This window comes from Lynx canadensis, chromosome A1 (genome assembly GCF_007474595.2).
Source record: "Lynx canadensis isolate LIC74 chromosome A1, mLynCan4.pri.v2, whole genome shotgun sequence".
In the NCBI taxonomy this organism is placed as follows: domain Eukaryota; kingdom Metazoa; phylum Chordata; class Mammalia; order Carnivora; family Felidae; genus Lynx; species Lynx canadensis.
The window spans coordinates 132,750,542-132,774,910 of NC_044303.2; the positions used below are offsets into that span (position 1 = coordinate 132,750,542).

The 24,369-nt window shown below is 35.4% G+C and overlaps 1 protein-coding gene across 1 annotated transcript in view; it reads right to left on the minus strand.

Annotated features, from left to right (window-relative positions):
• ADAMTS6 (ADAM metallopeptidase with thrombospondin type 1 motif 6) overlaps nucleotides 1–24,369 on the minus strand; it is a 297,415-nt gene that overhangs the window by 217,002 nt on the left and 56,044 nt on the right. The window lies entirely within an intron of this gene.

Below are 24,369 nucleotides of genomic sequence, written 5' to 3' on the forward strand. Positions count from 1 at the left end.
GGGGTAGCTTGAAATAAGCCACTGCCGGAGTATTTACGCCATGAAAATATTAGCTATGAATCAGACTTTTTTTTTCCTACAGAGAGCTGTTTACCAGGCACACACTGATCATATGACACAAGGACTGCACCTTGGTGGTTTTTGTTTGGTTTTCCTTTTTTAAATATTTATTTAGAGAGAGAGCACATGAACAGGGTAGGGGTAGACAGAGAGAGAAAATCCCAAGCAGCCTCTGAGCTGTCAGAGGAGCTTGATCCCATGAACCACGAGATCATGACCTGAGCCAAAAATCAAGAGTAGGACCCTCAACCAGATGAGCCACCCATTGTTTTGTTTTTTAGCTATATATCCTGCAAAATATTTCATATTATCATATATAGATCTAATAGTGATCACTTTAGAGTACCATTCAATATATATTAGAAACATGACTAAATACTCTGAAATTTTGGTAATTTTATGGGCAAAAATTTTTGATTTATTTTGTCCAGTTTCAAGTGAGTACAGTCAGTGTTCTATTTGTTCAGGAGAGTATGTGGTTCAAATCAAATATCCCATAGGAGCAATATTGAGACTTTTTATATGACCAAAACAGGTAACAACTAGCACTTTCTGTAAACATTTTTTAGGAGGTTTTAAAAAAATGTTTATTTATTTATTTTGAGAGAGAGAGAAAGCCTGTGCCACATGTGCACTCAAGCGGGCAAGCAATGACTATAAGCTTCTTTAATCAACTTCTTAATGAGTATTGACTATTAACTTTTTCTTCCTGAGTATAAAATGATTATTGGAAAATAGTGATGATTTTACTGGATTTGTTACAGAAGGAATGGCAATAATGCAAGACAAGTTACATTTTAGTTATTCAGAAATTGTACAATTTCAAAATTATCTCATGTTGGCCTTCCATGATACCTGAAATTCCATCAGGATAGTCATTCTTTGGTCCAAAATACAAGGAAGCATGTTTGATAACTGACATTTATGGATGTCAGCATAGGTGTTCTACTTATTTTCATAAAAAATTCTGTACTAAAAAACAAAACCTACACTATTAGTGTGAATTTTGGTGTGAGAGCTAGAAAACTAGCTTTCTATATATAATTATCCTTAAACAAAAATATATTCATATTCATTTCATTTAAAGTATATCCAAACAAGAATTAAAATTGTACCTTGTATATCAGCTAATTCTTTCATTCCTCAGTCATTAAACTATTTTAACTAAGGGATCAATATTACATTTTTTTTAAATTTATAATTTTCTATCCAGCTCATGACTAGAAGTTCATACTTTACCTACGGTTACCGTATGCTTTTTGAAATCAAAGGTTTAAAATGTCTGACGGGTTGACAGTGAGATCACTGTAAAACTTCAGATTTATAGTTAGGTCAAATCAACCTGATGTTCAAATGATGGAAGAGGGCATGATACTGAATGAAAAAGTTTCTTACTCTCCAAGTAGGTAATCATCAGCAGTTTTATAGCAGTGACATTTATGGTCTCAGAGGGTGGTGAAAAAGGAGAGCATCAACAACTGATTTGATGGACAGCTCATATGGATTACACTTCATGGACTACCCTGGAAGTTTCCACAGTGAGGTTTGTTGGTTAACCTTCTGTCCAAAAACCAAACGAACAAACAAAAACCAAGTGTAGATTACCATATGATGCCATATACAAAAGACTATTCAGTGAATTGGAACAACAGTGAACTTAAATAACAAAGCATTCTCCTGCCTTAGGACACCAACCTAAGTTATGATACCAAAAGAAAATAAATGACAGAATTTATTTAAGTGTTGTAAGACTGTTACACTAAACATGCAACCCAACCCTTCTCACTTCTCTGACTACCACCCTTCTGTAACCTACTGCCTTTGAAAGTTCACCTGAATCTACTTACTGTGTGATTTGTGACAATTTAATTTCTCTGAACCTCAATCTCCTTATCTCTAAGATGGTAAAAAAAAATATCAATCTGCTAAGGCTGTTATGAGAATTAAATCTGATAATGCAGGGTGTCTCATCCTACGAGTCCACAAACTCTCTCTTGGGCAAGGGTTTCCTGGTAACTTTTTTAGTTTCAGATTGTTACTTTGATAACAATATTTTTTCAAAATGAGGAATGTAAGTGTGGTAACAAATAAACATATAAAATGAGAAAACAACTAAAAACAAATTAGTGCTGTATAGTGTCAGTGTCTGTTTTGCATTTGTGTTCTGGACCACACTGCCCCCAAATAGCACCAAGTTAATGCCAAATGAGATCATAAAGCTATATAATCAAAGGTTTCTAGCAGCTTGAATAGAGAAAAATGGTAGAAGTCACCACAGAGTAGTACAGGCATGCTGAACTTAGAGAAACCTGTGTCATATTCACTTTGAGAAAACAATTTAGTTTCAACAACGGTTTTTGCCTTCATAGTAATGGTGATGTAACCTTTATTAGTTATGTACTTTTCTTGTAATTACATTTATCATTTATTTTGGTTTTATAACTCCACTAAAACTATAAGCATAAGGAACTTAAACTTTGTTTTTGTATTTGTACATATTTAAGTAACAGTGATAATAAAATAATTTAATATTGCAGGGTCTGACACAATATTTTTTTCTTTAAAAGGAGTCTGTACAGGGGCGCCTGGGTGGCGCAGTCGGTTAAGCGTCCGACTTCAGCCAGGTCACGATCTCGCGGTCCGGGAGTTCGAGCCCCGCGTCAGGCTCTGGGCTGATGGCTCAGAGCCTGGAGCCTGTTTCCGATTCTGTGTCTCCCTCTCTCTCTGCCCCTCCCCAATTCATGCTCTGTCTCTCTCTGTCCCAAAAATAAATAAAAACGTTGAAAAAAAAATTAAAAAAAAAAAGGAGTCTGTACATTTCTCTTTTTGAAAGTGAGATATTGTATACACAGCGTTTGGCCCAAGAAAGGTCTTAGTAAAATTTAGTTACCATCTCTTCCCATGTACACATTTATTTTTACATAGGTATCTGGAATTTGGCTAGGTTTGTTTGTTTTTTCCAGTTCATAGTAATAGTCAAAGGGTGAGAAAGGGCAGTCTGATGGGAATGATTATTTCAGTTTTCATGCTTTATACAGCAGAAATTCAAAGGGTATCAACTGGCAGATTTGGCAATCACTTCTGTGGTATCATTTGAGTGAAAAGAGTCATTTTTAATGGCCATTTTTGGAATTTTATCACTAGAAATATATTCCTTTGGTAATGAAGACACAGGATTTCAGGTGTTAAGAGAACTCTCTAAGCTTGGAATCCTCAAGTTTCTTAGAAGCAGAATTAGGGCCTAAAAGATTACATAGAAATTCCAGCCCTCTCAAATAATTCTGAAGTAGAAGTCATTGAGAGTAGAAGTCATTAAAAATAGTTTTATTCATTTACTTATAATCTGTCTCCTTCCATGAAGAATTTGATACAAGCATATTAATATAAACAGTGACAGAAAGACAAGTTTCATCATAGAGCAGGTCTATTGCAAAAAAAGATCTCCTGGTGTTGTAACTGGCTTAGTCAAGCATTTTTGTTTTTATTTATTTTTTTCTTCTGTTTCTATTAATTTTTTTTCTTTTTTAGAATTTAATAATTTGAGAATAGTTGACATATAATATTACATTCATTTCAGGTATACAACATAATGATTCAACATCTCTATATGTTGTGCTATGCTCTCCAAAAGTGTAGCTACTGTCTGTCACCATAAGATGACAGTATCATTATTACAGTATCATTGACTATAGGGGTACCTAGGGTAGCTCAGTTGGTTGACCATCTGACTTTTGGTTTTGGCTCAGGTCATGATCCCAGGATCATGGAATTGAGCCCTGTGTCTGGCTCCACACTCAGCGTGGAGCCTGCTTGGGATTCTCTCTCTCTCTCTCTCTCTCTCTCTCTCTCTCTCTGTCTGTCTCTCTCTCTCCCTCTCTCTTTTTCTCTCTCTCTCAGGCTGTCTCTGTCCCTCCCCATTCTCATGCACTCTCCCTCTCTCTCAAAATAATTTTTTTTTTTTTGAAAAACAGTACCATCGACTATATTCCCTATGCTGTGCCTTTTACTCCCATAGTTAAACATTTTTAGACTGTGAATTGGTCAGGATTCCTCCTAACTAAGTAGTTCATAAGAGGAGGTATCACTTGTCAAAGACAAGAGGAGAAAGTAAATAAAGAAGGCATTGACAGAGGAGGCTGCCAGAGACTTCAGAAAGTTGGTGAAAACTAGGGTAGATTGAGGATTAATGAATCTAATTACAGAACTGCAGGAAAGAAGCAAAGGGAGCTTTCAAAGCAAGACATAAACAAAGGAATGGTTAATGTACTACCAGAGGTCAGGCAACTGTTTTCATGCGTAACAGTATAAATTCATAATCGCACATGTCATTTAAAATAATATATGCTGTTTCTTCTCTAATTCTACATATTCTAAAAGTAATGATAACAGTTTGGGTCTTTTTCATTTAGGCACATGAATACCCCTAAAAAATAGACACAGTAGGTTAGGACATTATCAATAAACTCAACACTACTTTTCTATCTTTACTACAACTTTTCCTCATAGCTGTGGTTAAACCAGTTGCCAAAATCACAGAGAAAGAATCATAGACATGAGAGATAATTACAACATGTTATTCACTTTGATGCCTATCAAATAATCTCCTCATGTCTTAATGAGGTAGAGTTTCAGATGTCTCCAAGTAGTCAATCTCCTACTAGTTTATTAAATAATGACATTATGTGCTGGGAAGTTTTTGGTTTTGCGATTTATTTTTTAATTCAGACATCAGGTGTTAGAATCAAAGGCATCTTCAGTTCCCTTTAAAAAAAACAACTTCTTATTTGAAAATTTCAAACTTACACAAAGTTGCAAAAACAAAAATAGCACAAAGAACTCTTTTAAACCTTTTACCTGAACTCATCTATCATTAACATTTTACCCTATTTGCTTTATTATTTGCACTTGTGCTCTCTACACATAGTTGTTTTTTTGTTTTGTTTTTTTTTTACAGAATCATTTGATAGTAAATTACATACATCATGGCCCTTTATTCATAAAATTTCAGTGTGAAGTTCCTAAGGAATCCACTCAGGGTTATTCTCTTAGGTAACCACAGAGTATCAACAGCATAAATTTACAATGAAATAATATTTTTATCTAATCTACTATCCATATTCAAATTTTTCCAATTGAACTAATAATGTACTTTATAATATAGATATATATTTTTTTCTCCTCCAGTAAAGGAAAGATTCTAGGATCAGGTATATTTAGTTGTCATGTCTCTTCAATATTTTTTAATGTGAACATTTCCATAGCCTTTTTTTTGTCTTTTATGAGACATTAAAAAAAATTTTTTTTAATCTTTATTTTTGAGAGAGAGAGAGTGTGCGAGCAGTGGAGGAACAAAGAGAGAGCGACACAGAATCCAAGGCAGGCTCCAGGCTCTGAGCCCTGGACATGGGGCTCGAACTCACAAACCATGAGATCATGACCTGAGCCAAATTCGGATGCTTAACCAATTGAGCCACCCAGGCGACCCTTTTATGAGACATTTTTAATGGACATTGTCCTCCCAACTTTCTCTTGAAAAAATAATCCTCATTTTGCATCTATCTGATGTGGTTAGGATGAAGTCAGGCATTCTTGACTAGAATATCACATCTGGAGACACAGGTCTACCTGTCCTTCATTCATTCTGTAAAATGACTATTACCTAATCAAGCTGTTAGCTGATTTCATACTGCATAATTACTGGGATTTTTTTGCTCTCTTTCAACTTGACAAGCAGCCTGACACTTGAAGTCAATCAAATATCATGTTCCTCATCAAAATTTCCCACTAGATTTAGCATCCACACATGATCTTTGCCTGATTGAATCTTTATCATGATGATTTTCCAACTGCAGATCTCTTCTATATTTACCAATCAACCCTGAGATTTCCACTATAAGCAAGACACTCTTTCTTTCCTACTTATGGACTCATGAATTACTAGTTTTTCAATAAGTTATAATTTATTACTGTACTTAATTATTGTGGTGCTCAGTTGGTCCCAACCCATTCAATCAGACTCTTGGGGTCTTGTTATGTGATATCATCAATTTTTGGACCACTGGCCCTAACCTACTCTTGAAATCAGCCATTTCACGGAGAAGCCTCTGGGTTCTCCTTTTCTTTGCAAAGATACAGTATTTATTATTATTATTGATGATGATGATGATGATTGAGGGAGAGAGTGAGCAGGGAAGGTGCAGAGACAGGAGCAGAGAGAAACCTAAGCAGGCTCTACACCCAACGTGTGACTTGATCCCACAATTGTGAGATTATGACCTGAGCAGAAATTAAGAGTCAGACACTTAACTGACTGAGCCACGTAAGCATCCCTAGAACATTTTTAATTTTTAGAATGTAAAAATTCCTCTTAGCAGGTTCTGAAACACCAGAGAAGCCAACATTATAAAACTGCTTGGTGATTTAAAATTTTTAAAAAACTGTCCAATTGCTTAAAATTTTAAATATCTTAATTATCAAGTAATTTTGAGCTATTCAAGACATGATCATCATGAAATTTAAAAATATTACGTATTTCTTTATAACTTACCTAGAATCTCAAGATGTGACTAGTATACTCTAAACATTCCCCGCCAACTCTGCCAAGGTTTTTCAACATTTCAAATTGGCAATGCTTTTCTTTTTTTATTTTTCTTGTTAGAAATGGAAAATTTTTCCTGCTTTTCAAAATGTGCTGCTACATCTATCATTTTATAGTCATGTATTTAAAGCCAATCTTGAGGGGCGCCTGGATGCCTCAGTCAGTTAGGCATCCAACTCTTGGTTTCAGTTCAGGTCATGATCTCAGTTTCATGAGTTTGAGCCCCACATCAGGCTCTGTGTTGGTGGTGCAGAGCCTGCTTGGGATTCTCTCTCTCCCTCTCTCTCTCTGACACTCCCCCACTCATACTGTCTCTGACTCTCTCAAAAATACCTAAAAATAATTTTTTAATAAAAAAATTTAAAAAAAAATAAAGCCAATCTTGAAAATTAATTCAAACCTTAAAGCCAAAAAGTATTTAACAAATGATTCCTTCTCCAGAAGACAAATAGGTAATAAGATGAAAAGAATGTCTTCTCTATTACTCTCTTGGCTTAAAATGTTATGTTTACTGAACATATGGAGAGTTGATACTTTGCAAGATTACTTAAAGAAGTTTGCAGGAAAAATGTAATTTCAAACTGTTTGAATATCCCTGATGAATATAGATGCAATAACTCTCCACAAAATGTTAGCAAACAACAACAAAACTCCCCAGCACATTAAAAGGATCATATGCCAGATCAGGTAGGATTCATCTCTGGGATGCAAAGATGGTTCAACATACACAAATTAATAAATGTGACAGATCACATTAATAGAACGAGAGATGAAAATCATAGGACCATCTCAGTAGATGAAGAAAAGGACATTGACAAAATTCAATATCCTTTTATTGCAAAAATTCTCAACAACCTATATATAAAAGAAACAAGTTTAACATAATAAAGGCTCATGTAACAAATATGATAATCCTATGATTATATTATGCTCAACAATGAAAAGTTGAAGCTTTTCTGCTAAGATCAGGAACAAGGTAAGAGTGTCTTCTACTCTCTCACCATTCCTATTCAACACAGCACTGTAAGTCCTAGCCAGACCAATCAGACAAGAAAAAGAAATAAGAGGCATCCAAATCAGAAAGGAAAAAGTAAAATTATCTCTGTTTACAGATGGCATGATCTTGCATATAGAAAATCCTAAAGACTCTACCAAAAAATGGTTAGAAATAATACAGTAACTCAGGAAAGTGCAGGATACAAAATCAATATACAAAAATCAGTTTCATTTCAATATACTGAAAATGAGTTTTCTGAAAAAGTAATAAATAATCCCATTTATAAGAGAATCAAAAACAATAAAATACTTAGAAATAAATTTAGCCAATGAAGAAAAAGATCCGTACTCTGAAAATTTCAAGACTTGTATGAAAGAAATTAAGACAAAAATAAATGGAAAGATATCCCATGTTCATGAATGAGAAGAGCTCAATTTGTTAAAATAACCCTCACGTGTATATAGTCAACTAACATTTGACAAGGGAGCCAAGAAACACAATGTTGAAAATATAGTCTCTTCCATAAATGATGTTGGGAAAACTTGATAATCCCATGTAAAAGAATGCAATTAAACCCTCATCTTACACCACTTACAAAAATTAACTCAAAATGGAATAAAGATGTAAATAAAACCTAAAACCATAAAACTTCTAGAAGAAAACATAAGAGAAAATTTCCTTGACATTTGTCTTAACAATGATTTTTTTCTTTGATATGACACTAAAAATATGAGCAACAAAAGCCAAATAAACAGTGGGACTACATCAAATTAAAAGTCTTGCACACAGCAAAAGAACAAACAACAAACAAAATGAAAAAGCAACACACAGAATGGGAAAAAATATTTACAAACCATGTATCTGATAAAGGCAAATATCTCAAATATATAAAGAAATCATACAACTCAATAGCAAAAAACAAATAATCCAATTTTTTAAACTGGCAGAACTAAACATACATTTTTCCAACAAGGACATCTGAATGTCTAAATGGCATATGAAAATATGTTCAATGTCACTAATCATCAGGGAAATGCAAATCAAAAGCACAATGAGATATCACCTCAAACCTGTTAGAATGGCTAGTATCAAAAAGACAAGAGATAACTAATGCTGGCAAGGATGTAGAGAAAAGGGAACTCTTGTGCACTGTTGGTGGGTATGTAAATTGGTATATCCACTATGGAAAACATTATGGATGTTCCTCAAAACAACAAAAATGGAACTACCATATGCTCCAGTAATCCCACTTCTGGGTATACACCTGAAGGAAATGAAATCACTATATCAAAGAGATATCTGCACCTTATGTTTACTGAAGCACTACTTATAATAGCCAAAACATGGAAACAACCTAAGTGTCCAATGACTAAAGAATGGATAAATAAAATATTATATATATAATATTATTATATATTATATTATACACACACACACAATGAAATATTATTTAAGAAAAAGGCAATCTTGCCATTTTCAATAGCATGGATGAAATTTGAAGACATCATGTAAGTGAAATGAGGCACACAGAAAAAGACAAATATTATATGATTTCAGTTACGTGTGAAGTCTAAAAAAAACCAAACTCATAGAAACAGAGAGTAGATTGGTGGTTGCTAGAGGAGAAGGGGTAGGGGTGGAAAATTTGGAAAGTGGAATGAAAGTTGTCAAACAGTACAAATTTCCAGTTATAAAATGAACAAGCTCTGGGATCTAATGTAGGGTATGATGACTATAGTTAATGACATTATATTGTCAACTTGAAAGTTGCTGAGAAAATAGATCTTGAAAGTTCTCTCCACCAAAAAAAAAAAAAAAAAAAAAAGTAACTAAGTTAGGTGATGGTTGTGATAACTAACTTACTGTGGTAATCATTTTATCATAATACATACATCAAATTGTCAAACTGTACACCCTACACTACACAATGTTACATGTCAATTACATCTCAATTAATCTGGGGGTAAAAAAGAAACAGAATGGAAAAGGAATGAGCCTCATTTAGTATGGGTGGGTAAATTACCTGGGAGAGATTTCAAAATCAGAAATGTACCAAAAACTAATGTTCTTTAATACTGAATAATTGTCACTACCTATAGGTACCAGTCATGGGCTGTAAAGGAATTTTGACACATCAGAATGCCCATCTCTTTTTTTTTGTAATTTTTTTTAACATTTATTTATTTTTGAGAGAGAGAGAGACAGGGCATGAACAGGGGAGGGTCAGAGAGAGAGGGAGACACAGAATCTGAAACAGGCTCCAGGCTCTGAGCGGTCAGCACAGAGCCCGACGTGGGGCTTGAACTCACAGACTGTGAGATCATGACCTGAGCCGAAGTCGGACACTTAACCGACTGAGCCACCCAGGCGCCCCCAGAATGCCCATCTCAATCACAGAAGCCATCTCTGTCAGCAGCCTGAACATATAGATTATTTTCTCAAATAATGGACATTAAAGGCTCTAATCGTTCAACAAATATTTACCAAGCACTTATGGTCTTTTTTCTTTTTCCAAGCACTTATGGTCTTGATGAATCAGCAACAAATTCTACCCATAAAGAGATGACATGCATATAACTGTAATATAGAGTAAATGTGATAAATTTGATAAGAAGAGTATACAAAAAAGTACCATAAGAAATAAGAATAAACATGCTCACCATACATCAGAGTGCAAACTGTTTTCCAAATAAGAGTTTCTGGAGTTTAGTGCAAGTTAGTGGCAATGCATTCTTTTCATATGTGCTTTCCAAACCAACAGTTAGTAACACATCTTTTGGTAAGTATGACTTACCAAGGAAAACAGGTTTGTTTGTTTTTTTCCTTATGTGTGTTGCATAATCTTTCCAAATGAGGCTGATTTTATATTTAAGAGGGCATAAAAAGAGTAGTCCTAATTTTAGTTAGCTTTATTTTTTCCTTCTTCATATGGAATAGGGAAATTGTGTAGTTACAAAAGAAAAAAGAGGTAAACCATTCCATATTGTGGCACTAGAGAAGTAAGGCTAACAGGGAGCAAGAATTATATAAGAAATGATGGGATTAATCATCATTCATGTGGCAGATTGTTTGTTTGTTTGTTTGTTTGTTTACAAAGATGGTCCTAATAACATCTCCCATCCACCTGGGTCTTTGACATTCCTCTCATCAAGAGGATCTCTGTTTTTTCCTCTTGAAATGTAGGCTTGTGACCTGAGAGACAAGGTCATAAAAGGTATTACACCTTCTGCTTCTTTCTCTGAAGACACTGGCTTTTGGAACTTCCATGTGAGCAGGCTGGCTGCCCTAAGGCCAGCATGCTGTAAGAAAGCCCAAACTAAACCACATGTAGAAACCACATAAAGAGAGAAAGATGTCCAGTCAGCCCCCAGTTGCTTTAGCCCCCTTTATCAGCCCTGGTCACAGTCTAACTGCAACCACATTAGAGACGAAACCAGCACTGCCCAGCTGAGGCCTTCCTAAATTCCTGACCCAGATAATCCTTGGGCAATAACAATGATTGCTATTGTTTTAAGCCACTAACTTTTGGGGTGATTTGTTATGCAGCAACAGATAACTGAAACATGTCAGCATTTCACACAGCAAATACTGAATAATACCATGAACTGGGTTGAAAAAGAAAGTCAGGTAAGGAACTAAAGGTGTGTAAGTCATACTGAATGTTTATTGTAATCTCATTTGAGTTTCCACAGGGCTTTCCGTTTTCTTCACATTTCATTCAATAACTGACTAATATGAAATCCAAAGCAAAAAAATCATGAAGCACATGTGGTAAAGCTAACTTTGGTCTGCTGAAAACAGTTAGCAGCAGTACTAAGTAGACCAACGATTCCCAAAATTGGGCCTATCTACAAAGTTCCAGCATCTCAGCTTCTGATTTACCTTTCTAATAAGATTATATCCAATAAGATTATATATACTAAGCATATCACTTAATAATTTATGAAGTGCTTTTATGTACATGATTTCATTTGACCTTATAAATAATCCTATGACATAGCAGAGCCTCATACAGAGAATGCTGAAATTCATAAAAATTACACCAATTGAGCAGGACTGAAGAGCTGGGTGACAAAGGTATTTAATCCAGGCAAGCAGAAGACTGAGCTACTACCCTGACCTGGGAGCCAAGACTTAAGTTTGTGCATGAAATACACGATATATTAGACTGTAATGGTCACTGACCATGTGGTGTGCACTATTAAGTGTGCCACACTTCATGGAACGAAGACACGGGTGTATATTAAATATTATGCTCTTAAAGTGTTACACTCTTTTGCTTTTAAAATACCCTCCTCTGAGAAACTTGCATTTTTTATTATTCTCTGGATAATCACTAAAGGCTATTCCAAGGACTAGTCTCAGGAGTCTTGTAATTTTTTAAATGTTAAACAAAGTAGGTGCTATTTCAAAGTCCAAACGTTTGATTTAATGAATGCCAAGCATCTCAAATCCACAGGAAATTTTTTTAAGAAAACATTGCAGCATATCCTCTGAAGAGGCAAGTTAACATATGGACCAAATTGTATTCTCGTTGAGCTCCAAGTACTGCTTATCAGGATAGAAGAGGTTTGTTGTTATTGTTGTTGTGCAGTGTGCCTAAACATTGAGTATTTATAGGAAAACAAGCATTTTAAATTCTTAAATTCCCTGTTCTTTGCCACTAACCACCCCTCCCCAATCATTGGAATAGTTCCATCTCATTTTAACAACTTCCCATTAAACCTCATGAACCATATCCTGTACTTAATGGGCTGTTAATATTTTAAAGCTTCTGTAGTTCTAAATCCCTGTAAATCCCTGGTCCCTTTTGCAACATCGAAAAGATATACCAAAAATTCTTCCCAACTGATGGTACAAACAAATAAACAAACACCCAACTTACATTTTAATAGATAAACAATAATTTGTACTATTACAATAGATACAAACCTAACAGTATAGCAGGCACAGTTCTGATAACTATATTGCTGAAAACAACTAAGTGTGGTTGGAAACACAGAGGTATTGTACTGGCTTCGAGCCACATACTTGTCACATTAGCCCACCATACGCCACAATGCACTTGCTTAATCACAAGAATGGCACTTCAGTGCTTAAAAAATAAATAAATACAATTAAAGTCATCTGCCAAGTCAGTTTAAGCTGATTTATTTCCCTTTAGAAAGTGAACAGAGACAAAAAACTAATAAGGTAAACTAATTATCTCAAGAAAAAAACTAGAACTTTAAAAACATTTTGGGGGCACCTGGGTGGCTCAGTCAGTTAAGTGCTCAACTCTTGATTTTCACTCAGGTCATGATCTCACAGTTCTTGAGATCAAGCCCCACATCTGGTTCTACACTGTTGGCATGGAGCCTATGTGGGATTGTCTCTCCCTCTCTCTCTCTGCCCCTCCCCTACTTGCACGCGTGCATGCACCTCTCAAAAATAAATAAACGTTAAAAAAAATTTTCTTCTTCTCCCCCCCATTTTTGAAGTGATTAAACAGTTCAGATGATATCATCTCTAGTTTCTATTACCCTGTTTTTACACATATACATAGCCATTTTAATAATTCTTTTCAAAAAGTGGAATGGAAGAACAGTCTTTAAGTCAAACATTTCAGTTCAGATAGAACCTTCAGTTCAGCTTAAAATGTCTTGCTTGATCCTGATATAAGAAATAAAGCTATACTGTGTGATTGGAACAGACATGTCCTATCTATGGCCAACCTCTCTGCTTCTGCCCTTATTCGTCTCTTAAATAGAGATTTCACAACAAAAAACCATGCAACTTATATATGTTGTTTTCATATATAATACCTTTATATTTATAAATTTTAAAGCTATGAAATAAGTGATGTATCAGTCTATCTTAGATGCAAACTGGTGTGTGTTTGTTTGTAATGTTCTACATTCTTTTTTTTTTAATATTTTGTTAAAGTTTATTTATTTATTTTGATAGAGACAGAGACAGCACAAATGGGAAAAGGGCAGAGAGAGAGGAAGATAGAGAATCCTAAGCAGGCTCCACATTGTTAGAACAGAGCCCAAAGTGGGGCTGGAACTCATGAAACTGTGAGACCATGACCCGAGGCAAAACCAAGAGACAGACGCTTAACCAGCTGAGCCACCCAGTCACCCCTCTACTGTCATTCTTAAATTTAACTACAATTTTCTTTTCTTTTTGTTTTGGCTTTATTGTTTAACCCCTGACAGCTTTCTTCTACTTATTTTTCTCCTCTGTTAGGTCCATTCAAGATTTATATTATTTTCTTCTTGAATATTATATATACTTTCACATATGAATTATAGATACATATTAATACATGTATGTAGGTTACACTATCCATGCTGCCACAATTTTTCCAAGGGCTTAGTATTTTCTTATATATTTGATGAGCATACCAACTAGTAATTACATAATTCATCTCTGGAAATCATTGGGACAATTTCTTTCTCAGAAGCTCCTTGTAAGTGTTCAAAAGACTATTTTGGTTCTGTAAGCTCATACATACCTTTTTATTTCATAATGTCTAAATACTTCCATTAGTTTCAACTCCCTTGAATTAACATCTGAATAAAACTTCTTTTTTCCCCTAGTTCCTTGCCAATAAAATGAAAAACTTGCCAATTAGAGAAACTAAGAGCCTTTCTAATACTAAACACCTATAAAGAGATGTCTTTTTTTTCTTTAAATGTTCATTTATTTATTTGAGTGGGGGGGGGGGGCGGAGAGCAGAGAAAGAGAGAGAGAGAGACAGAATCCCAAGCAGACTGCGTGCTCACAACTGAGCTGGATGCAGGGCTTGATCTCATAAACCATGAGATCATGACCTGAGCTGAAATAAAAAGTTGAACGCTTTTGAATGGTGTCTGATTATTTTAACTCTGATCTAATGTACAGATATGGTACTTTTAAGAAATCACAATAGCACGCATTTCTATTCTTTTGCTTTTCATGAAAAGGGGAGATTTTAAGCAAATTGCTGTTAAATATTCCTCCCACAGGGAGAAAATAAAGTTCCCATGAGAATAGATGAAAAAGATTAAAAGTAACTTATGAAAACATGGGGCGCCTGGGTGGCTCAGTCAGTTAAGCCTCCTACTTCAGCTCAGGTCATGATCTCGCGGTCCATGAGTTCGAGCCCCGTGTCAGGCTCTGTGCTGACCACTCAGAGCCTGGAGCCTGTTTCAGATTCTGTCTCCCTCTCTCTCTCTGACCCTCCCCCATTCATGCTCTGTCTCTCTCTGTCTCAAAAATAAATAAACGTTAAAAAAACTAAAAAAATTAACTTATGAAAACAAAAGATTTATTCTATTCTTTCTGTTTGAGCATATTAGAAGAAATTATCTAATGAACTGGTGAAGGCTAGAGCTTATGGTGAAGATGAACTAAAAAATTGATGTGTTTGAATCATCTTCAAAACTAATTTGAAATTTTTTAATGAGTAGAGATCATTTTTAGGAAGATGCCATAAGGAACAAAAAGACTTCTCATAAATTACGGGATTCTATTAGGTGAGTTGTTCTTCCAGGTTATCCATTGTCTTACACTTCAATATTTCTAGCAATCCATATTACTGAAAAGATTGTAGGAACTTGACCATGATGAAGCTAGGACTTTGTAAAAGACATTCATCTGCCTCAGGCTTTCCTTCTTTGGAAATACTACTTTCGTTATTGAAGATATTTCTTGGGACGCCTGGGTGGCTCCAGTTGGTTAAGCATCTGACTTTGGCTCAGGTCATGATCTCACGGTTCATGAGTTTGAGGCTCACATCAGGCTGTCTACTGTCACTGCAGAGCCTGCTTCTGATCCTCTATCTCCCTCTCTCTCTACACCTCCCTCCCTTGCACTCTCTCTCTCAAAAATAAATAAACATTTAAAAATTTAACTAAATCAACCCTTATTCTATTCCTTTCTAAGACAACCCCAATTCTTCATCTTTCCTCCTCTTTCAGAACAGATATTTTTCATACAAGAATCCATTGCCTAGATCCTTCTATCTTATGTTTTTCCATAGCCATTACAATATTAACAAAATGATAAAATGATTTGCACAGAGAAGATATCACCTTTCCAGGTCAGTTTCCTTCATTCTTTACTCCACCTCTTTCTTCCTTTTCCATCCCTTCCTCCCTCCCTCCCTTTTTTTGTCTCTACTATCACTTGTCATAACTCTCAGTGACTTCAGTACCAATTTAAATCACCCTCATACCATGCCCTCTCATTTATATGGCATCCTTATTTTTCATAGTCTTGCCTTCCCTCTGCCTTAGCCATAGTCGTAACCAAGACCTTTTTATTACTAATTTCAAGCATTCCATTCTCTGACCATCTTCTGTCTTCCCAGCTTCTTACCACTTTTCACTGCTCCTCATCATCTTCATGTAATTGCTGTCCTCTTAACCAGGCTTAAATATCATGGTCAAGCATTATCAACCCCTCCATGCATATTCCCTTTATGTCCCTTTCCCTTTTCTTCTTCCAGTGTATTCACTTGCAAAACCCCAACTTTAGGAAAATTGAAATCTCCGCTTATCCTACACCTGTACCCAACCAGATGAATGTGACTAACGAAAAAAGCCTTACCATATTGACTGACTTCACTTTAAGAAGTAACCTCAAAATGTGGAAAGATAACAAATATGTGGAGACTAAACACCATCCTACTAAAGAATGAATAGTCTAACCAAGAAGTTAAAGAGGAAATTAAAAAGTACATGGAAGCCAATGAAAATGATAACACCACAGCCCAAAACCTCTGGGACCGCAGCACAGGCGGGAAGGAAGTATATAGCAATCCAGGCCTTTCTAAAGAAGGAAGAAAGGTCACAGATATACAACCTAACATTACAGCTTAAACAGCTGGAAAAAGAATAGCAAAAAGACCCCAAAACCAGTAGAATACAGGAAATAATAAAGATTAGAGCAGAAATCAATGCTATTGAAAGCAAAAAAACCCAAACAAACACTAGAACAGACCAATAAAACCGGAAGCTGGTTCTTTGAAAGAGTTAACAAAAATGATAAGCATGTAGCCAGTTTGATCAAAAAGAAAAAGGAAAGGAACCAAATAAATAAAATCAAGAATGAAAGAGGGAGATCACAACCAACACAGCAGAAATAAAAACAATAATAAGATAACAATCTGAGCAATTATACGCCAATAAAATAGGCAATCTGGAAGAAATTGAAAAAGTCCTAGAAACATATACGCTACCAAAACTGAAACAGGAAGAAATAGAAAATTTGAACAGACCCATAACCAGTAAAGAAATCAAATTAGTAATCAAAAATCTCCCAAAAAACAAGAGTCCAGGGCCAGATAGCTTTCCAGGGGAATTCTACCAAACATTTAAGGAGTTAACACCTATTCTCTTGAAGCTGTTCCAAAACATAGAAATGGAAGGAAAACTTCAAAACTCTTTCTATGAAGCCAGCATTACCTTGATTCTAAAATCAGACAAATCCCCACTAAAAAGGAGAACTATAGACCAATTTCCCTGAAGAACATGGACACAAAAATCTTCAACAAGATACTAGCCAACCGGATCCAACAATACATTAAAAAAATTATTCACCAGAACCAAGTGGGATTTATACCTGGAATGCAGGGCTGGTTCAATATCTGCAAAACAATCAATGTGATACATCACACCAATAAAAGAAAGGACAAGTACCACATGATGCTCTCAATAGATGCAGAGAAAGCATTTGACAAAACACAGCATCCTTTCTTGACAAAAACTCTCAAGAAAGTAGGGACAGAAGGATCATACCTCGAGATCATAAAAGTCATATATGAACAGCCCACCACTAATATCATCCTCAATGGGGAAAACTGAGAGCTTTCCCCCCAAGGTCAGGAACAAGACAGGGATGTCTATTCTCACCACTGTTATTCAACATAGTATTGGAAGTCTTAGCCTCTGCAATCAGACAACACAAAGAAATAAAAGGTATCCAAATCGGCCTGGAGGAGGTCAAAATTTCACTCTTCGCAGACAACACGATACTCTATATGGAAAACCCAAAAGATTCCACCAAAAAACTGCTAGAACTGATCCATGAATTCAGCAAAGTGGCAGGATATAAAATCAATGCACAGAAATCGGTTGCATTCCTATACACCAATAATGAAGCAACAGAAAGAGAAACCAAGGAATCAATCCCATTTACAATTGCACCAAAAACCATAAAATACCTAGGAATAAATCTAACCAAAGAGGTGAAAAATCTATACAATGAAAACTATAGAAAGCTTATGAAAGAAATTGAAGAAGACACAAAAAATGGAAAAAGATCCCATCCTCCTGGATAGGAAGAACAAATATTGTTAAAATGTCAATACTACCCAAAGCAATCTATATATTCAATGCAATACCTATCAAAATAACACCAGCATTCATCACAGAGCTAGGACAAACAATCCTAGAATTTGTATGGAACCAGAAAAGACTCTGAATAGCCAAAGCAGTCTTGAAAAAGAAAACCAAAGCTGGGGGCATCATAAACCCAGACTTTAAACTGTATTACAAAGCTGTACTCATCAAGACAGTATTGTATTGGCACAAAAACAGATACTCAGATCAATGGAAGAGAATAGAGAGCACAGAAATGGACCCACAAACGTATGGCCAACTAATCTTTGACAAAGCAGGAAAGAATATCCAATGGAATACAGTCTCTTCAGCAAGTGGTGCTGGGAAAACTGGACAGCGACATGCAGAAGAATGAACCTGGACCACTTTCTTACACCATACACAAAAATAAACTCAAAAATGGATGAAAGACCTCAATGTAAGACAGGAAGCCATCAAAATCCTTGAGGAGAAAGCAGGCAAAAACCTCTTTGACCTCAGCCACAGCAACTTCTTACTCAACACATCTCCAGAGGCAAGGGAAACCAAAACAAAAATGAACTGTTGGAACCTCATCAAAATAAGTTTCTGCACAGTGAAGGAAACAATCAGTAAAACTAAAAGGCAACCAATGGAATGGGGGAAGATATTTGCAAATGACGTATCAGATAAAAGGTTAGTATCCAAAATCTATAAAGAAACTTATCAAATTCAACACCCTAAAAACAAAAAATCCAGGGAAGAAACGGGCAAAAGTCATGAAAAGACACTTCTCCAAAGAAGACATCCAGATGGCCAGCTGACACATGAAAACATGCTCAACATCACTCATCATCTGGGAAATACAAATCAAAACCACCTCACACCTGTCAGATGGCTAACATTAACTACTCAGGCAACAACAGATGTTGGTGAGGATGCGGAGAAAGAAGATCTCTTTTGCACTGCTGGTGGGAATGAAAACTGGTGCAATCATTCTGAAAAACAGTATGGAGGTTCCTCAAAAAATTAAAAATAGAACTACCCTATGACCCAGCAATTGCACTACTAGGTATTTACCCAAGGGATACAGGTATGCTGTTTCAAAGAGACACATGCACCCCAATGTTTATAGCAGTGCTATCAACAATAGCCAAAGTATGGAAAGAGCCCAAACGTCCATCGATGAATGGATAAAGAAGATGTGGTATATATATACAATGGAGTATTACTTGGCAATCAAAACGAATAAAATCTTGCCATTTGCAACTATGTGGATGGAACTAGAGGGTATTATGCTAAGTGAAATTAGTCAGAGAAAGACAAATATCATATGACTTCACTCAAATGAGGACTTTAAGAGACAAAACAGATGAACCTAAGGGAAGGGAAACAAAAACAATATAAAAACAGGAAGGGGGACAAAACATAAGAGACTCTTAAATATAGAGAACAGAGGGCTGCTGGAGGGGTTGTGGGAAAGGGGATGGGCTAAATGGGTAAGGGGCATTAAGGAATCTACTCCTGAAATTATTGTTGTATCGTGTGCCAACTAATTTGGATGTAAATTATAAAAAATAAATACATTATAGAAAGAAACAAAAAAAGAAGTAACCTCAAGTAAGCCCCTTGTAATTCCCAATAATGCAACTATATTTCACTAGTCACTGTGTTACTTTCCTCAGTGACTAGTTCACATTTCTCTCTCCCCAAAACTTCAATATCTCCTTCTTATTTACTTCCAATTGACTGTTTGCTATTTCACTGAGGAAATAAAAGCAACAAGAAGAAAACTTCCAGATGCTCCCACACCAAATATGGCAAACTGTATTCTGATGCATATATTCTGCCTTCCCTCTTATTACAATAAGTAAATTATCCAGGCTCCTATCCAAGGACACTGCTTTGTATTAAGTATTGGATCCCATCCTTGAAGCTTTCTCAAGGGCATTATAACTACAGATTTCCACTCTCTCTCTTACCCTATCAATTTTTATCTTTGATTATTCTCACTATCATACAATACATGTAATATTTCTTCATTCTTGAAAGCAAAAAGTTAAAAACAAAACCTCCATGAACTCCATGTTCCCTCCAGCTACTGCCTGACTTATCTCATCTGATTATAGCAAAATTCATTGAAAGAAACTTATGTATATCCACAATCTCCACTTCTTTTCTTTCTTTCCCTTTCTCCATCCCTTCCTTCCTTCCTTCCTTCCTTCCTTCCTTCCTTCCTTCCTTCCTTCCATCCATGAACTCATTACAGTCAGGCTTTCATCACACTCTGAAACACACTTTTCAAGATCACCATTAGCCTCATTTTATTCAATCAGGAGCATTTGATACAGGGGACCATGCTCTCCTCCTTGAAACACTTCCTTCACTTCTCTTTCCAAACACCATACTCTCCTGATTCTCCTGTTTTTAGTGGCTGCTTTTTCTAAGTCTCCTTTCTTGATTCTTCCTGTTTACTGACCTCTAAACATTAAAGTAATCCACACTCAATCTTTGGACCTCTTCTTTTCTCTACACGCACTTACTTCCTGGGTGGATCTAATCCAGATCAATGGCTTTAAATACCATCTGTAAACTGATGTTTCTTAAATTGTTAACTACAGTGCCATCCTCCCTAATGAAAACCAGACTCATGTATCCAGTTGCCTACTTTACAAGACTAAGAACTCTTGACCTTCCCAAACCTATTTCCCCAGCATGCTTACCCATCTCTTGTAAAAAGCAACTCCATTCAACCAGTTAGTCAGCCAGTTAGTAGTAAGTTTTCATTTACTACTCTTTCTCTTATACCCCCATTCAATACATTGACAAAAATCTATTGACTCTGCCTTCTAAGTACGTACTAAGAATGTGACTCCATTGTCACCACACTGCTCCAAGATGCTATCATGTCTGACTGGAAATGCTGAATAACTTTTAACTGGTAACTCCGCTTTCACTCTTGGTTTTCTACCACCTTGTATATATGTAGAAGCCAAAATAAACTTGTAATGCATTTTCTTTCTCAGAATTAAAGATTGTCTTTACTATGCTCTCTAAGGTTATACATGATCTGATCCTCGAACCTCTCTGATCTGTCCCAATCATTTACTCAGCCCCTGCTGTACTGGCCTCTTGGTTTTTCCTTTCATTCCCTTTAGATTGCTCCTGCTTCAAGGCCTTTATTTGTTCTGTTTCATTTGACCAGAATGCCCTTTTCCCAATATCTCCTTGGCTTACTCCATCACTTCAGTTTAGTCCCTAAAACTAAATGTCACCTGATGAGAAGCCTCCTGACCACCCTATATAAAATAGAAAATTGACATACATATACAGAAACACATACTACGACTCTGTAGACTTTAATATCTTCATGCATTTATCACTAGCTAACTTATTCTGTATTCAAGTATCTTGCTTTTCATCTGTGTCCCCTACTAAAATGTAATATCTTCAAAAGACAGCAGGAATTTTATTTGTTCACAGAGGTACTTTAGCACTTAGAATGCACAGTACAGGGGTCCCAGGGTGGCTCAGTGGGTTAGGCGTCTGACTCTTAACTTAAGCTAAGGGCCATGATCTCATGGTTCATGAGTTCAAGCCCCACATCAAGCTCTGTGCTAACAGCACAGAGCCTGCTTGGGATTCTGCCTCCCTCTCTCTCTGGCCCTCCCCTCCTTACTCTCTATCTCTCTTTCAAAATAAATAAAAATAAACTTAAAAAAAACGCACAGTACATAAGTGCTCAATAAAAATAAATTCATGTTTATTACACATCCTCCCAATTTAAAATCACTGTTTAAGAATCTTTATCCAAGTCAATTATCCACATGTGATATACCAAATCCTGAAAAAACTCTAATAAACTTTTACATTATAGTATTGATATCATTCATTCATTCGCAAATTAAGATAATATGTTTGACTTAGTTTTTTATCGTAAGCAGCGTAAGTTGCTTTAGTGCTTTGGCCTCTATGGTAATCACATACTCTAAACAGAGAAAAACATAGTATTTGTAATAACAGAAAGTTACTTACAATTCCATTTGACTGAATTTATCATACGCTTTCCTACAAACACACTTATGCTTGGAAGAAAAGAAGACAAAAGATGCTGGAATCAAGGAAAGAGTGAGAAAGACCATTGACAAGGGAAGTTGGGAGTCCTAGTGGCAAATTTGTCCGTGTCACAAGTGCTCAAGTCCCAGACATTGTAAGTAACATTGTAGGTAACTATATAACATGCCTGTGTATTATAAAAAATAACATGTATTCTTATATAAATTCATACAAATTCAATCACGTTATACTTAGTTTATATTGAGCTATGCATAATTCCTTAAATTGGATTAATTATGGTTACAAGTTATAGTGAATAGTAGTTGTTAACTTTCTTTTTCTCATGTTATATACTGAATGTTTGTGTCCTCCCTCCTTCCCCCAAAATTTATACATTGAAGCATTAACCCCTAATGTGATGGTATTTGGGGAGGTAATCAGGCTTAGGTAATGTCATGAGAATGGGTCTCCATGATAGGATTAGTATCCTTAAAAGAAAGAGACCAGAATGCACTCTTGCTCTACTCTGTGAGGGTACAGCAAACAACCATCTATAGACCAGGACAAAAACCCTCTTTAAGGAACAGATTGTCCGGCACCTAAATCTTAAACTTCCTTGCCTCCTGTGACAAATAAATTCCTATTGTATAAGCCTACCAGTCTATATGGTATTTTCTTACTGTAGCCTAAATAGACTAAGACAATCTATACAGAAAAAAATACTTAAAAGCCAGAATTTTCATAAATAACCCAATCTGATAGCATTCTATTGTCTTTCATCAACATTTACTTCTTGTTTCAGCAGCCTCTCACCTTTTCTTGCCAATCCTTTCCCTTTGCCTATCTGGTTATCTCAAATTGGAGTATGAGTAACTAAATGAGCTTGGCAGGTTGCCATAAGGTAGGCAAAACCATAAGACAAACATGGTACATCTTTTTGCTGGTTCAATTTTACTTAAAAATAGGGGTATATTGAGGAAGGGTAAAGAGAAAAATAAAATAAATGGTAACTGAAATAATCTATATTAAAATAAATGTGGATATAATATCAAGTAACATTTACAAAGAAGTCTCAAGAGAAATTATTTGTGGAAGATTATCATAAGCTAAACTTCCCCTGCAGATTATCCTGTAAATCACTTTACTATGCCCTTAAGCATGGGGAAGTAAGGAATTTGAGATGCCCTACTATGTATACCAATTAAAAATCTCCTATCAAGTCAATTAATCCCACTAGAGTGCTAAATATTAATAATAGCTATCTTTTATTGTGTGTTAACTTGCACTGTTCTAAGATATTTACAAGAATTATTTAATCTTGACACTCTATGAGGTAGGTCATAATTATAATCCCCATCTTATAGGTGAGGAAAATAAAGCACAAAGAAGTAATTTACCCAAAGACATATGATTAAAATAATGATAAAAGGAAGATCTCTAACATAATAAATAATTTAAAATGTGATATATTCTGGAACAATGTATATTTTAAAAAGTGAAAACAGGAATATCAAATGCTAAAAACCTTAAGACACAAGAAATTACATTGTAAGAGTAGAATGACAAACACTAATGTACAGATTTACTATTAATAAAGTTAGTCCTTGAAGAATGAATTAGGATTACAAAACTAGTCACTGGAAGAGTGGATTAGGATTGTAAAATCACATATGTATAAGTACCTTTTGTGCAAGCACACACACACACACAAATGCACATACTACATGACCATATACACATGATTTTTATCATAAAACAATGGCCTAAAAATATTTCTAAAACAATAATCTTATTACTCGTACCTTGACAGTATGTGATAAGCTATTTACACGTTACACATACATAGAGACACATCATCAATAATACATCCCTACAGAAATAAATTAGGAGAAGAGAGTATTTTGTGTACATCTTCTTTAGCAATAAGATTATAGGTGATGCATGTTGGAGGAACAATGTATAATAGTTCAGTTATTGGAATATTATACATCAAAAACAAACAGAAAAGGTTATTTATGCAAAATATATATTTGATACCAAATAACAAAATAAATGAAACTAAAGTGATTAAAAAGCAACAAGTGAAGTCAATGAAGACAATACTAATTCAAAATAACACTGGTAAAGTGTTTTTCTGAAAATATAACTCTTTGCAGCTGAGAATATTTAATATTAATTTACAAGTCCCAAATCAAGTGTGTCTCAGTACTCTCTACTATGCTGCTTAATTTTATGAGCATCTAGTTCTAGCAAACCTTTATAACTAGCTCAGTAGTTCACTAAAAAACAGCCCTAACCACACATCAAACATCAAAGTTCATGGAACTGTG